The sequence below is a fragment of the Pleurodeles waltl genome, chromosome 7, assembly GCF_031143425.1.
Source record: "Pleurodeles waltl isolate 20211129_DDA chromosome 7, aPleWal1.hap1.20221129, whole genome shotgun sequence".
NCBI lineage: Eukaryota > Metazoa > Chordata > Amphibia > Caudata > Salamandridae > Pleurodeles > Pleurodeles waltl.
The window spans coordinates 1,062,502,218-1,062,517,781 of record NC_090446.1 but is presented as its reverse complement, the minus strand read 5'-3'; the positions used below and the strand labels follow the sequence as shown (position 1 = coordinate 1,062,517,781).

General features: G+C 46.0%; 1 protein-coding gene across 2 annotated transcripts in view; it reads right to left on the bottom strand.

Moving 5' to 3' along the window:
* COPRS (coordinator of PRMT5 and differentiation stimulator) overlaps positions 1 to 15,564 on the bottom strand; it is a 449,578-nt gene that overhangs the window by 224,620 nt on the left and 209,394 nt on the right. The gene's annotated exons all lie outside the window — the stretch shown is intronic.

Sequence of the window (15,564 nt, the reverse complement as noted above, 5' to 3'; positions counted from 1 at the left end):
GAACCGGTCAGCAGTAATCCAGGTGGAAGGCGTCTCTGCTCTATAGGGCCAGAAGGCTTCCTAGAGGGAGTCGGTAGGGATCAGAAGATCCAGATCAAAGCTGTGCAGCATGGTTGAAGGCTCCAGAAACTCGGGTTGTGCCAGAATCAGCTGTAGATTTGGCACTGATGTCAGACGACTTTGGACGCGGTACAGGGACATATGGCATTGACCACATGCTTCATCAGGTGAATGGGGATGGCAAGAAGGAGTGGAACTCCACTTCGACTTCTTATGGTTTTTGTCCTTCCCTGAGGACTCAGAGGGTGATGAAGACCAACCTCTAGAGTGTCTTTTCCGACTCCGGGAACAGCAGACCAGGATAGAGCACTTGACTTGGAGAAGGACTTGGAGAGGCCCAGACACTGCGTCTTCTTGTGCTCAGCAACAAAGTTTTGCCTCACAGTCCCTGGTGACCTTCAGGTTCATCAACACAGAGTCGAGACAGGTCTTGAAGTCGTGGCTCAACCCCAGACACCAAAGGCAAATCTGGAGGGGGTCGGTCACAGACATCTGCTTGCGAGAGTCCTTACAGGGTTTGAAACTTGTTGTCTTAAGGGATGCCATCCTTTACACACTGTAGAAATTTGGAAGAAATTCTCAAAAATGCAGTTTCCGAGATACATTTTTTTTCCAGATTCTTGTCTAGAGGTGCCGAAAGAAAGGAGTTGACATCAGCGTGTGGGAGTGACACCTATATAGGCCCTGCATGTTATTTTCAGAATGACTTCAATGCGGATCCAGAAGGAGTCACATTCCGGTAGGCGGATACATTGCTAAAACGTTTCCAGATACAGTATGAAGCCTGGGGAATATTCAAAAGGTGAGGAATCTGAAGCTTGATGTCTTTATCTGAAAAACGTCCACCTGAACACCTTGACCGTGTGCAAAATAACAGCACATCTACACTGTGGTGACCCCATGATACAGTGTAATTTGCATTAGGGAGAAAGCCGCATCATAGACCCAAATCAGGTAATGGATGCAGCCCTATGGGTGGTATAGGCATTTAAAGCCAAATGGATGCCCCAGCAGCACAAGCCCAAGATTGATGGCTCACTATCGAAAAGTCAGGCAGGGTCAATGCAGTGACTCTAATAAGGCTACACCGGGAGGGGTATTGTACGCTGACCAATGCACTCTTATCACAGATCGGATGGTAAAATTACCACCTTGGAACCAAAGAGGATCATCAAAGTATACCGCCCTTCTGCTGCGACCCAGTGTGCCCCTTTGAGGCTCCACCTTCCTCCACTGCCTCCTTGTTAACCCCTGCAATCTTGGGAGTGATTTAGAAAACTGCAGTGAAAACAGAGGAAAGGTGGTTCTTGTCAACCGTACTAGTAAACAACCTCAAGCCCGGAAATCCAAGCACACGGGAGGCAGTGCAATCTGCAAATTCTTGAGTAAATGTGTCCCAAACATGTTGGAAGGGTACGACACAGATATGTGCTAGCCACGTGCGGCTTCCCATCTGTCCAAGGAGGACTTAAAGGACTGTCTTGCAGAATTCAATGTAGGCTTCGAGAGGGCTCGCACCACAGAAATGGCAGTGTTGAGAGCTAAGCTAAAGCAAGACCTCAAAGAAGTACCAGAGAATCTGAAATCCATGAATCACAGACTGGAAGCCTCGGAATCCCAGCTGCACTTGACGAAAGCAATATAGCAGCTTATGTACACCACGATGGACAAATTCAGCTCACGAAGGAGAAATGTGAAGATGTCAAAAATAGATCCAGAAGGGATAATCTAGGGATCTCATATCTGAAGGAAGAATGAGAGGGCATCAACATCTGGATGTAACTCAAGCAAGAAAACTAGAATTTTGTCTTTTTGACGACAGCTGGTTCATGCTACATCAAGACCTCTCCGTGACCACTCTAAAGCAAGTGTGGAGTTTCAGACCACTCAAATCTAAACTTACCAAATAACAAATATGCCACTGATGGTTGGTTCCCAAGGGGCTGCAGTTTACTTTGAAGGGGGAGCCTTTAAGATGATCTGCAAATCAGAGAAGGGGGTACAACTACTCCAGGCAGGTCATGTAGCTGAGAGATATACATTAGAAATAACCAACAGGGACCAAGCAAGAGACTGCATCAGAAGAGCCACAGCATTTGCACATGCATCAAAACCACAGCCTGACAGGTTAATGAAAAAGAAGTCTACTTCTAGGAGACACGAAGGAGGAAAGGCAGATCATGATAGCAAAGCCTTACGTCTGACCTGTTTCAAGAACACAATGTTGGTGATGCACAGACTGGCAACTGAAGACAGTTATTCATCTCTCTGACCTTTGGCCGAGTTGAATGGAGCAGGGGAGAGAGATGTGGGATGAGAGGATGGTTCCAGACCATCTCTGCTTGATGCTCCTCTTTTTTGTTACACAGTATTATTTTTGGTCTCATTAGATGGAACTTGTTGATTCTTATTGAAATTAAGAGTAGTTCACACGGGGAGGTAAATCCTGTTCATCCGGTCCAGACTCTGGGAGATCTAAAAAGTATGTGTGTGGGCAGGGGGTGCGGCTGACATGCTCATACGCTGAGCATTCTAGCTGCTGCTTTCAAGTTACTATCCCTGAAAGTTATGGGACTTAAACACCCCAACAAAGTGACAGAAAATACTGCGGTATGTCGTTAAATAGGACCCTGACAATTTCTCATGAAACATAAAATAAACCCAAACAACTATGAGTTCAGCAAAATCCAAAACAACAGTGACCGCAATCTTTTAAAAATATTTCAAGGGAGGGGCAATAGTACAGAAGGGTCAATTCAGATTGGTGAAGCTCTGGATAGGTCCAATAATCCTTACCTTACTAAATGTCTATGCTTCCAAACCACATAAGGAAAGTTTCATAGCAGGAGTTTTAGAAGCATCTGGATGATGCATAACGGGGCATAATATTGGGGAGGGCATTTCAACATGGTTTGGGATACCACCTAGACAGCTACCACAGAGCCAAGGGCAAGGCTGGAGTTTTCTCAATGAAAGTTAAAAGAATATTGGGTGATTGGGGCCTGGAAAACTCATGGCTGGTAGCACATCTACATGATAAGGGTTACACCTATCTGTACATACACAAAACATACTCGCATGCTGATTATCAACTTATGAACCAAGGGATTGCGACACAATGATGACTACAGAGATTTCAGAGATCTCAATCTTTGATTGTGCACACATTACTACAGAGTGGGGGGCAGATGAAGGGAGGCAAAAAATAATGTGGGTAGTAGTCTCCAGCTGATTCTTTATGTGATCAGGTCAAGAGGGCCAAAATGGCCAAAGTGATAGAGGAGTACTTCTCAAAAAATAGCACACAATGTTGTGCTACAAAATGCACCATCTGCTTTGAAATCTCTAAAAACATCCTGAGAGAAAATCCTAACCTCCTGTAAAGTTATCTTTATATCATACCATATTTTGACTAACGTTACTATACCAAAATAATGAAAATCCACATTTTTTTCTGTATGTTTACCAGGTGTTTACCAGGTGTCCCTTAGGAAGAACCCACAACCACCTGTAAAGTTCCATTTCAATCCTACCAAGGTTTCACCAATCTTGGTGGTACAATGTGCTTGAAATATAGTAATTGCCACTGTATTTCCCTAAAGTTCCTGGCACAGAACCCCCAAACCTGCTCGTAAATATGCTATTTACATCTAAACAAGGAGATACATATTCTGTACCATTTGCCACTATTTTCCAAATATATGGGGAAGACATTTCAACACCCTTGCAGAATGTTTTTTTTAACTCCTTTTAGGTTTTTTTCAAGACTTTATTCAGAAAAAAAGCTCTAGAAAATCACTTTTTTTTCTAGCAGCTAGTTTTATCTCAATCCGATTCCTGCCACTAAAAAAAGAATGCTGTCATGAATTTCAATGGTTAAACATGCTATTTTCCACTAAAAGAGACACTTGCAACACTGATTTGGAAAGCTTTTTCAATATACAATGATAAACTCTTGCAATTTTAGCAAGTTGTGCCTTGTAAAATTCACAATTAGCCATTATTATTTAAAAGAATTACCAGCCACACCCATATACCTTTGAAATTTGATCAAATTACTGTCATGTATCTGGCATCTGTTGCTCTATGAAATGGACAATCTGTCTACTTTACACGACCCTACAACCAAGAGAATTTTCTATCAATCTGTAAAGTGAGAACAGTACAGAAGGAATAGGAGAATTAAGGGGAACTTACATTATAGCTCACTACTCTATTTTAATAGACCCTGGCCTACAGCCCTATCTTAATATGGTACCGAATGCTCACTATAAATTTCTGTTGACTAGTTTTCGGCTGAACACTATTAATTATTTATATGCTTTTAATAATTATAATTGCTCTTTTAGGCATTTATCTACCTGTTCCTGTGATAATTCTTCAGAGCAATCTACACTTCGCTTTGAATTTGTGATTTTTATGGTGTGCCTAAGAAAAGATATTTTACACCACTGTTAAAACCATTAAATTTAGTTCAATGTAGGCCAGCTCTGGTATTTTTAAAATAAATTAATTCTTGTTATATTTGCCTTTCTCTTGTAAAAAAAAATTTCCAAGTACAGAAAATAAGGAAAAATTGCATTATAATGTAGGATGGGAAGGAATGGTTTCTTACCTGTAACTCCAGTTCTCTCGTAGGGGTATTTCCATGATAGTCATAAGCACTGAATAGTTCCGCGCGCCTGCGGGGACCCCGGAGCACTGATGTGAAGTATATTCTTAAGTGCAAATACCAGCCCTTTGAAAAGGTCTGTCAAAAAAAACCACTTAAGAATAACATTGTGCAGCCTATGTGAACAGCTACACAGGCCAAATTGTTGAAAAGAAAAACAGCTGTAGTGTAAATTTACGTTCAAATACCTATTTATTTTAGAAATGTAATAACAAATACATTCTCATACTTTATTTACACCTCTCATGAGAATAAAACAATGCAGGGCAGTGTAGCCCATAGGCCTCCATTATACAGAATGTAAATAGAGCTGTGCCTTTAAGAAAGTAAAGTCTTCCTGTATCCCATCATGCACAGCAAAAGGCAGTTGCCTCAGTTCTTTTTGAAGGCTTGTAACCTGACATGAAGGAACAAAACATTTGTTGGAGTACCAACATCGATACTATAAAGACAACCTTTTCTATGTCAATTCCACCGGGGAGGAGGGAGGGTTGCTTATGACTATCATGGAAATACCCCTACGAGAGGACTGGAGTTACAGGTAAGAAACCATTCCTTCTCTCGTAGGGGATTTCCATGTATAGTCATAAGCACTGAATAGACTAGCAAGCCCATCCCCATAACCGCGGTGGAGTAGACAGAATAATACTGACAAAAACATGAATTATGCAAATAAATTCTTAAGCAAGGCCTGTCCCACCTGCGCATCTGCCCTAGCGTCTGTATCAAGGAAGTAATGCTGAGTAAAGGTATGGACCGACTTCCAAGTGCCAGCCTTGCATATTTCTGCCAAAGGGGTATTTCTCATCAAGGCCGCAGTAGCTGCCTTCCCTCTAGTAGAGTGGGCTTTTGGCCTACCACCAAGGGATTTGTTCGCTAACTGATAACATAATATTATACATGAAACAATCCACCTGGATAATGATTGCTTAGACGTGCCCAACCCTGTTCTAACTGGGCCATAGTTAACAAAGAGCTGCTGTGATTTACGTAAGCATTTTGTCCTGTCCAAGTAAAATTTCAAAACCCTCTTTACATCCAGAGAATGCAGAGTTCTCTCAGCAGGAGTAGTTGGATTTTGAAAGAAAGTTGGTAATGAAATGGTTTGGTTCACATGAAAGTCGGAAACGACTTTTGGTAAAAATTTTGGATGAGTCCTCATTATCACTTTCGCAGAATGAAAAACCGTGTAGGGTTCTTGAGCGCAAAGGGCCTGGATTTCGCTGACCCTACGAGCTGAAGTGATTGCAACCAGAAAAGCAGTTTTCCATGTGAGATGTTGAAGTGATGCTTTATGTATTGGCTCGAATGGAGGTAGCATCAGACGCGATAGGACAACATTCAGTTCCCATGGAGGAGATGGCCTCCTAATGGGAGGAAAGACCTTTTTTAAACCTTCCAGGAAGTCCTTAATAATTGGAATCCGAAAAAAGGAGGTTTGTGAGGGGCTCTTTCTGTATGCCGTTAGAGCCGCCAAGTGTACCTTTATTGATGACAATTGTAAGCCCGATTTTGCCAAACTTAGTAAGTATGGCAGGATAGATTCCTCTCCACAGGATACCGGATCAATGTTGTTGTCCAAACACCACACACAGAATCTTTTCCACTTGCTTGCATAAGCCGATCGTGTGGAAGGGCGCTTTGCTCATTTTAGGATTTCCATACAGTCCTGAGGTAGGTTCAAGTGTCCATATTACACTAGCTCAGGAGCCATGCTGCCAAACTCAACAATGAGAGGTTGGGATAAGATATCTGCCCTCTGAACTTCGTGAGCAGGTCCGGACAATGAGGCAGCCTGATGTGTGGCTTGAGTGACCGGTGAAGAAGGTCTGGAAACCACCATGGGCGTGGCCATTCTGGAGCAATTAGGATCATTTTGGACTGAGCATTGGATAACTTCTGGAGGACTGCCGGAATCAGGGGAAGCGGTGGAAAGGAGTAAAGAAATGCTCCTGACCAGTTTATCCACAGGGCATTCCCCAGTGTCCCTGGATGGTAATATCTGGAGGCGAAGTTTTGGCATTTTTTTCCTGGGGTTGCGAATAGGTCTATAGAGGGGGTACCCCATAGTGCGAAAATGGAACAAACAACATCGTCGTGTAACACCCATTCGTGGTTCTCGTCCATTACGCGGCTGAGAGCATCCGCTTGAACATTCTGGCTGCCAGGCAGGTGAGTTGCCACTAGCGACAGGTTCCTGGCTAGAAGCCAATGCCAGATTGTCTGAGCCTCTCTGGATAAAATTCTGGACCTGGTGCCTCCTTGTTTGTTTACGTAATACATAGTGGCCACGTTGTCCGTCTGGAGGAGGAGAGTTTCCTTTTTCAGAGAGGGTAGGAAGGCTTTGAGCGCAAGGTGGACTGCGCGAAGCTCCAGCAGGTTGATCTGATAGAGACTCTCTCTCTGTGACCACTTGCCTTGGACTCGAAGATGATCCATGTGCGCTCCCCATCCGAGCAGTGATGCGTCTGTTACGATGGTTTGAGCTGGAGGCTGTTGTTGGAAAGGAATCCCCACCAAGAGATTGTTGGGTGAACACCACCACTTGAGGGACTGTAGGGCGTGGGGAGAAAGGAGGACTTTGCTCTCCCAATCGTCCATCAGTTGACACCATTGATCCTCCAGGTCTTCTTGTAAGGGTCTCATATGGAGGCGAGCATTGGGAACGAGATGGATACAAGACGCCATCGAGCCCAGTAGAGAGGCTATTACTCTTGCAGTGGTCTGTGGAGTTCTCTCTAGTTGTTTGCACTTTTGGAGAATCAATAATTGTCGTTCCTCCGAAGGAAACACCTTTCCTAGATTGGTATCTATAATGGCCCCTAAGTAATGCAACCTCTGAACAGGCGTTGCTGTGGACTTCAGGAGATTGACTTGAAGACCGAGATTCTGTAACAGCTGTAGAGCCCATTTGAAATGTTGTTGGGCCTCTAGATAACTGGAGGCCTTTATGAGCCAATCGTCTAGATAGGGGTAGACAAATATTTGATGTTTCCTCAAGTGGGCGGCTACCACCGCCATGCATTTGGAAAAAGTTATTGGCGCTGATTTGAGGCCGAAGGGTAGAACCGCAAATTGGTAATGACATTTGCCTACGGTGAACCTTAGGAATTTTTGATTTTTCTTACTCACAGGAATATGAAAATAAGCGTCGCAAAGGTCTATCGCACAGAGCCAGTCGCCCTGACGAAGATGTGGGTAAAGTTAGTGCAAGGATAGCATCCTGAATTTCTCTTTGCGAATCCACTTGTTTGCTGTCCTTAGATCTAGAATGGGACGAAACTCGTTTGTCCTTTTTTGGCACTAGAAAATACCTCAAATAAATCCCTTTCCCTTGTTGGCTGATCGGGACTGGTTCTATAGCTCTTTTTTGTAATAGAATAGTGACTTCTAACTGAAGAGCTTCGAGGTGGTGGCTGGCTGGTTTGGGTGGAACAGATGGCGGAGGACTGGTGAATCTGAGAGCGTAACCATGTCGCACAATATTCAATACCCAGGCGTCTGATGTGATGCGTAGCCACTCGTCCAGATGATTTCAGATACTTCCCCCTACCGGAGTGGATAACGGAGGAGGGGGAAGCGAAGATTCAGGGCTTAGACGCGGGAGCCTGGTGAGTTGCCTGAGTTTGTGGCGTTGAACGACCCCTTGTCGACTTTCGCTGTGTCGAGAAGGCCCTTTGATTTTGCTGTTGCTGCTGGGGGCGTTAAAACATCCAGTGTGGTGTCTGATACCTGTGGGTGAAAAGTCTTCGCTGATAGGGACGGAATACTTTTTGTTGTTCTTTCGGGCGTTCTATGCCTACCGCTTTTAGAGTGTCTAGCTCAGACTTCATCCTGGCCATCTCGTCATCGGCATGAGAGCCGAACAAAGTGGAGCCTGAGAATGGTAAATTCTGTATTCTCTGCTGTGCTTCTGGTTTGAGAGATGTCAATCGCAACCATGCGTGTCGTCCAAACGCTACTCCGTGAGCGTAGTTATGTGCAGACAGCACCGAAGAATCAGCAGCAGCGCTTATTACCTGGTTGGAAACCATGGCTCCCTCACCCACGAGCTCCAAGAAATCTTCCCTTTTGTCCTTAGGAAGATGCTCCGCAAACTGCAGCATAGAGTCCCAGAGGGCCCGATCGTATCTCCCTAATAAAGCAGTGGCACTGACTGCTTTCATTGTGATGGCTGCGGTAGAGCATACTTTTCGGCCTGCAGCATCGATCTTTCTGCTCTCTTTATCCGGAGGTGAGGAGGAAGACGGTGATGTAGAGTGCAACTTCTTTGCCGCTACTATAACCACCGAGTCCGGCACTGGGTCCGACCTCAAGAATAGAGGATCTTGTTCCGGTGGACGATACTTCTTAATAAGTCTGGAAGGAGCAGATTTTGTTGCGGCCGGTGTCAGAAAAATATCCATTGCCGGTTCAATAAGACCCGGAACCAGTGGAAGCAAAGGTCTTGAAGATGTCCTCTGGTGTAAAGTCTCGAAGATTACTGAGGTCGATGGAGCGGGTACCGCCAGCGGGATATTTAGTTTGGTCGCCCGCGCACTAAGACCTCTTGGAATGTATTCACGTCGTCTATGGGGGACACTCTCGGGGACGGTGAGTCCGATAGGAATGGAGAGTAGTCCCGTGTAGACGAAGAAGAATGTCTATGACGTGAATGTGGAGATCTCTGCCGTGACTCATGACGATGGTGCCGAGAGGAAGACGAACGTCTAGAGGAATGTCTAGAATGCCTTATGGATTGCGTTGGAGTCCTCGAAGCAGACTCTGAAGGGGGAGCCGGAAGAGGAGCCGTAGGTGTTACTGGTGTCTGCGGCAACGGCGACTGTTGAGGAGAGAGCTGTGGCGACGCTGGAAGCAGGATGAGTGAGGCCGAGGATTCTGAAGTGGTATAAACCCTTCTAGGTCTCTTTGATTGTCGCCTCGACGTCGACACACTCCTCGACGTTGCAGTACGGTGACGGCGAGTGCCTCTTGACGTCGATTTCTCTCGCCGCTGAGATCCTCTCGACGACGATCCTCGACGTCGATGTGGTGACGGCGACCGTGTCCGACGGCGAGCACTCTCTCTCGACGCCGATCGCCCTCGCCGTGTCGACGGCGAACCGGACCCAGATCTTCTCGACGTCGATCATCCTCGCCGCGTCGACGGCGACCCAGACCCTCTCGACGGCGAGCGTCCACGCCGTCTCGACGGCGAAATGGCTGCCGACGTCGAACGAGGTTTCTTGCTCGCCGGTGAACCGGTCCTCGACGGCGAGCATGTTGGCGCCGTTCCTGGTCTCGACGTCGACGCCCTCGACGTTGTCGGAGACCTATGCCGTTTCTGAGCAGGTCTGGTAGGAGTTGCAGAGGAAGCAGGGTGAGCCCTGGTAGAAGACTGACCTTCTCCTCGCTCTGTGGCAGAATGACCACTTTTTCTCGTGTCCTCTCTTGACTGAAGTCGAATTTTCTCCCTATCACGAAGAGTTCTTCTGGAGAAAGTTCTACAGATGTCACATGATTCTGGTTTGTGGCTGGATGGAAGGCAAATTGTACAGACTCAATGTGGGTCTGTTTTAGCCTTTTTTCTGCCACAGGAAGGGCATTTATCAAAAAGTGAAGGCATTGCTCAGTCCAAAATGATCCTAATTGCTCCAGAATGGCCACGCCCATGGTGGTTTCCAGACCTTCTTCACCGGTCACTCAAGCCACACATCAGGCTGCCTCATTGTCCGGACCTGCTCACGAAGTTCAGAGGGCAGATATCTTATCCCAACCTCTCATTGTTGAGTTTGGCAGCATGGCTCCTGAGCTAGTGTAATATGGACACTTGAACCTACCTCAGGACTGTATGGAAATCCTAAAATGAGCAAAGCGCCCTTCCACACGATCGGCTTATGCAAGCAAGTGGAAAAGATTCTGTGTGTGGTGTTTGGACAACAACATTGATCCGGTATCCTGTGGAGAGGAATCTATCCTGCCATACTTACTAAGTTTGGCAAAATCGGGCTTACAATTGTCATCAATAAAGGTACACTTGGCGGCTCTAACGGCATACAGAAAGAGCCCCTCACAAACCTCCTTTTTTCGGATTCCAATTATTAAGGACTTCCTGGAAGGTTTAAAAAAGGTCTTTCCTCCCATTAGGAGGCCATCTCCTCCATGGGAACTGAATGTTGTCCTATCGCGTCTGATGCTACCTCCATTCGAGCCAATACATAAAGCATCACTTCAACATCTCACATGGAAAACTGCTTTTCTGGTTGCAATCACTTCAGCTCGTAGGGTCAGCGAAATCCAGGCCCTTTGCGCTCAAGAACCCTACACGGTTTTTCATTCTGCGAAAGTGATAATGAGGACTCATCCAAAATTTTTACCAAAAGTCGTTTCCGACTTTCATGTGAACCAAACCATTTCATTACCAACTTTCTTTCAAAATCCAACTACTCCTGCTGAGAGAACTCTGCATTCTCTGGATGTAAAGAGGGTTTTGAAATTTTACTTGGACAGGACAAAATGCTTACGTAAATCACAGCAGCTCTTTGTTAACTATGGCCCAGTTAGAACAGGGTTGGGCACGTCTAAGCAATCATTATCCAGGTGGATTGTTTCATGTATAATATTATGTTATCAGTTAGCGAACAAATCCCTTGGTGGTAGGCCAAAAGCCCACTCTACTAGAGGGAAGGCAGCTACTGCGGCCTTGATGAGAAATACCCCTTTGGCAGAAATATGCAAGGCTGGCACTTGGAAGTCGGTCCATACCTTTACTCAGCATTACTTCCTTGATACAGACGCTAGGGCAGATGCGCAGGTGGGACAGGCCTTGCTTAAGAATTTATTTGCATAATTCATGTTTTTGTCAGTATTATTCTGTCTACTCCACCGCGGTTATGGGGATGGGCTTGCTAGTCTATTCAGTGCTTATGACTATACATGGAAATCCCCTACGAGAGAATCTTGTTTTCAATATAAATTTTAGGGTTGTCAAACTGGCATTTATGCGTGGTATATGGCAGGGGAGGTAATAGTGTGGCCTTAAATATTAATGTATCAAATGTATTTAGCACTTCGTAATTTTTTACATAACGTTTTTATTGTATGATATGTTATGCTATTCCTTTTATGGCAAGCTTGATTTGGAGTCCCCGCAAACCATTTTTTTTGCTAATTTATATGTATCAATTTGGTATGTTATGCTCATTAGGGGACCAGTTAATGTATCAGAAATTGCTCATATGTTCTGTTATTTTTTGGAGGTTGCTCGTCTTTTTAACAGACACAAATGTTGCTCATTCCTTACAAGGAAAGGTATGAGGTAAGAAAGAATGTCATGGTAAGTTTGGTGTAGCCACAGAAGGAAGTTTCTCTTTTTTAGCTTAAAAAAAAACTCGAACTAGCAAAATTACATGTGAGGATAACACATGACAACAGGATCAATGGTTTCATCACAGGAAGATCACATCAACTTACACTGAGCAGATCAGAGAAAGTGATGTTATGACTGCTATCCAACATGATGAAATAAGAAATAAATACCATGATATAAATGAGTCATTCTGAGTACTTTGGCTCACTAATGTCTCACTTCAACAGTAAACATATCTGTTCAGTAATGTAAGCAACTTGGTAACTAGCAAGTGAGGAATGCTTTAAAAGCCATAATTTGGATTTCATATGGTAGCCTGTATATCTTTATGTAGGAGGCTAGCCTGGTGGACACCTATGGTGTTGTCACCTTATACCAGGTCAAGGCAACCCTTGACAGTAAGTGTTACAGTGTCTGGGAAGCCAGGGCTCTCTAGTAGTAGCTGCAGTGAGCAGGCAAGACATATCTAGGTGGAGTGTGAAGCACTTCAATACCACAGTAGTCACACAGTGTTGCAAAAATGAAGGTACTTATTATAGAAATGTAGGCAATCCCCCCTTTCTCGAGGTAAGTACACACAAAATATACACCGATAAGTACTAGGAATTAGCATAAAAACATTAAAAATAGCAAGAAATAGCAAGGGTCAAACCATATACAAAATAGTGGAATGACAGAACAGATCCCCCACCAGAGGCTATGGCGTAGTTAGCCAAGGGCTGGGAGAGTATGGAACCCCAAGAGATGAGTATGTAGTGATCCCCAAGCGACCAGGAGAGCAGAGGTAAGTTACCTGGTTCTCCCAGATGCTAACATGGGTAATTGGAATTGGAACAATGCAATAACAGGACCAGGCCAGTGGAACCCAATGGTGGATTCTGGGTCAAGAGCACTGGAAAAGAAGGGGTCCAGTCCATGCTGGAATGACCAGGTGGAGCAGGAGGCGATGTCCACCATTCTTTGGGTGAAGATCCGGGTCGATGGTGATGGATGAAGGCCAGCTGCAGAGTCCAGGAGCTGCAGAGGAGTCTCTGAAGTTGCCTAGGAGCTGTCCCTCAATTGTCACCGGATTGCAGACGGGTCAGTGGTCAGGAGGACCACCAACAAGCAAATGCAAATTGGAGCTGAAGAAGATTTGCAGGGCTGAAGAGAACCAGCAGGGTCCTGGGGACGCGATCCTTGCAGGGGATTCCGGGCTAGCCCTAAGAAGACAGGAGAGGCAGCAGAAGCAGTCAGAGCTCCCACAAGCAACCCGCAGTCACAGTAAAGTCTCAGTGTGGCCCAGGCAGCACACCTGCAGAAGAGTCCCATGTTGGTGGAGCAGCAGAGAGGAGACTGTCCTTGCAGAGGTAGAGTGCTGGGGGCCGGAGCAACTTAGAGCCAGAAAAACCCACGAAGTAGGAGTCAACAAGCCTTGGTTGCTGCAACAGTCACGGTGAACAGGGATTCCGTCCTGGAGGATGAAGCAAAGGCTCACCGTCTCCCAAGTTGTACAAAAGGCAAAGAGGACTCAGAGGACCCCCTCTGAACCACAACCTGTGTTGAAGAATCTTAGCAGATCCAGAGGACATCAGATCTCAGCAGCCAGACGTCATTGCCTTAGGTTTGTGCAGATGCAGGTGAGTGACTCCTTCACTCCAAGGGAGATTCCTTCCTGCTTCTTTGGTGCAGCTGAAGTCTTGCCGACCCCAGAGGATGCACAGCTGTGGAAATGGTGCAAAGTGCTGACAGGAGCCACAGAAACAATGTTGCAACGAGAGGTCATCTCGGTGTTGCAGTCTTGTTCAGTTCCTGTGGAGTCTAGCAGCAGTTCCGGTGGTCAGGAGCAGAAGAGGTTGTTGCTGAGGAGTCTTTCACACCGAATCTGGGAGTCGCTAAATAGACCAAAAAGGGGCTTGGTCACTTTGCAAGGTGACCACCTATCAGAGGGGGTCACTGACATCATCTGCCTAGCCTGACCAGTGAGATGCTCCCAGGGGCCTCTGCCCATCTTGGTTTCAAAATGACAGAATCAAGTGGCCACCTGGAGGAGCTCTGGGTATCACCCCTGGGGTGCTGATGGACAGTGGAGTGGTCACTCCCCTTTCCTTTGTTTAGTTTCAAGCCAAAGCAGGGACCAGATGTCTCTGGACTCGTGCAAACCACATTATGCAAGGAGGGCACCAAAAGTGCTCTCCAAAGCAAGCATGGTGCGTGGGAAGGATACCCCTCCCAAGTCTTGTAACACCTATTTCCAAGGGAGAGGAGGTTTTACCCCTCTCCCACAGGAAATCATGTTTCCTGCCTTCCCCTATTTGAGCTGGTCAAGCAGTAGGAGGGCAGAATCCTGTCTCCGGGGTTACAGCGGCATGGGCTGCTCGCAGACCCTGGAAGACCAGTAGAAGTAATACTGGGTGGGGGTCACCTAAGGAGCCCCCAGAGCGCATGGAATCATGCCACCAATACTTGCATCAGTATTGGGGAAGGATTCCGACCTGTTTGATATCAAACATGCCTGGGCTGGGAGTTACCATTTTGTAGCTGGACCATAGGTAGTGACCAATTGCAAGCACATAGCTAAAATGGCTTCCCCACACTTACGTAGTTCAGGGACTTGGAACGCAAGTTTGTAGGGGCACCTCTGCTCTTGCAGGGGTGCCCACACACACAGGGACCTGCACCCTGCCCTTAGGACTGGAAGGGCCTACCACAGGGGTGACTTACAGTGACCTGGTGTACTGACCAGCAGTGAAAGGGTGCAGGCACCTTTTCATGCAGGCTGCTAATGGCAGGGCTGAAGACAGTTTGCATGGGCTTCCATGGGTGGCATAATACATGCTGCAGCCCGTGGTAGACCCCTGATGTACCAATGCCCTGGATACCTAAGTACCATATACTATGGACTTACAGGGGTGCACCAGTATGCCAATTGTGGGGTGTAAAGGACGAGAGAGAACAATCACTGGGGTCCTGGCTAGCAGGCACACTGACAACAGGCAAAAAGTGGGGGTAACTATGCCAGAAAAGGTACTTTCCTAAACAACCCCCTCACCCCCCAAATGAAGGACAATATAACTAAACTTTCCCAGTTGAGTCTTCATTGTCTAAGTGGAACTATCTGGAGAGTCGATCTGCATTGGAGTGGTTACTCCCAGGTCTATGTTCCAATGTATAGTCCATTCACTGTAGAGTGATGGACCACCTCAACAATTTTGGATTCTCACCTTTCATTTGCTTAAGAAATAAGAGGGGGTCCTGGTCTGTTTGAACAAGAACAAAGTACTTGAGCACCAAACAGGTATGGCCTCAGCTTCAAGGCCCAAACCACAGCAAAGGCCTCCCTCTCAATGGCTGACCAATGCTTTTCTCTGGTTATGAATCTTCAACTTATAAAGCAAAAGGTTAATCCTGGCCCTCATTATTAAGCTGATAAAGTACTGCAGCTATCCCTACCTCAGAAGCATCTGTCTGGACAATGAATTGTTTTAAATAGTCAGGGCTTCTT